General features: G+C 38.3%; 1 long non-coding RNA gene across 1 annotated transcript; it reads right to left on the bottom strand.

Moving 5' to 3' along the window:
* Window positions 1-309: 309 nt before the first annotated feature.
* LOC125517602 lies at window positions 310-1,104 on the bottom strand. Its single transcript, XR_007287715.1, has 2 exons — window positions 841-1,104; window positions 310-747 (listed from the first exon to the last, which is right to left on the bottom strand). It is a non-coding gene; the product is annotated as an uncharacterized LOC125517602 (long non-coding RNA).
* Window positions 1,105-1,643: the final 539 nt, after the last annotated feature.

A 1,643-nucleotide genomic window follows, 5' to 3' on the forward strand; every position in this document is an offset into this window, starting at 1 on the left:
TGTTACCAAGGACACGCCACAATAAAAGCTAGAAAAAGATATACAACACTCAGATATGTTTACAGTTCTAACTAATGTTTCTAACAGAAAACCTCCTCCATGTGATTGCACTAACTTTTCAGATTAAACTCTTTAGGGGTGCTAAAATGGGAGTCACGGTGGGAAAAGTTTTCTTATTGTTTGACAGATAATGTAATTGGCAACTAAAAAATAATAATTGTGAGTTTGTGACATCGACAATCAATAATTAGGCTGATGCTTTTACTGTCAAACAATAATTAGATGCAAGAATCACTTGCTAGGTCGAGATAATTTAATATGTTTGCTTTACTATGTTCTCTATTGCAAAATTCAGAGGGCAAGTATACGAGCACTTCTCCACACAGAAAGTTGTGGTATGAGTATTGTTTAGCAATGGAATGATAAAAACTTATTCAGATTTCTAGATCATTCCCCTACACAAAAACTTGTATGGTTGCAGTAACACCTACGTTTGGTAGCAGGTCGCATAGCAGGAGGGCAACAACTAACATCCGCCAGCAGAAGCTGCTCACGTCTTGCTACTGTTCCCTACTCCGTGAGATCCCTCACTACCTCTGTGCCACCATCATCCAAAGCCTCCGACCAATAAATTTTTGAGCAGTGTAGCCCACGCTCTCCTTGGCCATATCCATGGCCGCGTCGCCAGACTCGACGACCTCGCCGAGATCCACGTACTCACCCAGCCACATGCGCCAGCGCCACCACCTCAAGGTAACAAAATTCGGACAAAAAATAAGCGACATGTAGATGTGTGATAACATGGGGATTAGTTTCCTGATGGGTAGCGGCGACATATACCTTCGCCGGCGGCAAATCGGAGGAAATGGCGGAAGTGGATGAGGAGCCGGGTGGGGAATCGTACAGGAGCAGAGGAGAGTGTGTTTTTTCTTTTGACTCTGGGACCTGGGGCTACGGGATGTTTTACTTAGAAAAGAAATTGTTCTTTTAGACACAGAAAAGAAATTGTTTTTTTAGAATCAGATTTTTTGCGCCAATGAGCCTAAAATATATGTTGGGCCTTTGTAGGCTTCATGCATGGGCTATGCAAAATTGGGTACAGATTCTTTTTATTACTTCTCCGTGGAATGCACCGATCCTGGCACACGTAAATAAAATATGAATCCTAAAAAATCATAGATAAAACATGAAAGAAAATACTCTAAAATAGCCTAAACATATACAACATTCAGCAAAGGATCATAGGATCCAAAAAAATTAAATTTTGCCATCTGGATCATCAAAATGATTACTAAGAATCAACAAACAATGTCCGTTAAAGGAAAACAATATACAACATTAAACACACTTGCAGGAACTCAGTTTAGAAAGTATTAAAATACTTTCAGTATTTCACGAACCTTAGTGAGAAAAAAGGAAGAACAAAATGTTTGGTCAAATGGAAATAAGAGTAGATGTAAAAATTAGAAAATGCATATAACTTTATGAGGCTTTAAAAATGGATACAAAGGTGAATAAATAATACTCCCTCTGTAAAGAAATATAAAAGTGTTAAGATCAATCCTTCGTAAAGAAATATAAGAGCGTTTCGATCAAGTAGTGATCTAAACATTCGTATACTTCTTTATAGAGGGAGTAATATC

This window comes from Triticum urartu, chromosome 1, assembly GCF_003073215.2.
Source record: "Triticum urartu cultivar G1812 chromosome 1, Tu2.1, whole genome shotgun sequence".
Taxonomy (NCBI): Eukaryota; Viridiplantae; Streptophyta; class Magnoliopsida; order Poales; family Poaceae; genus Triticum; species Triticum urartu.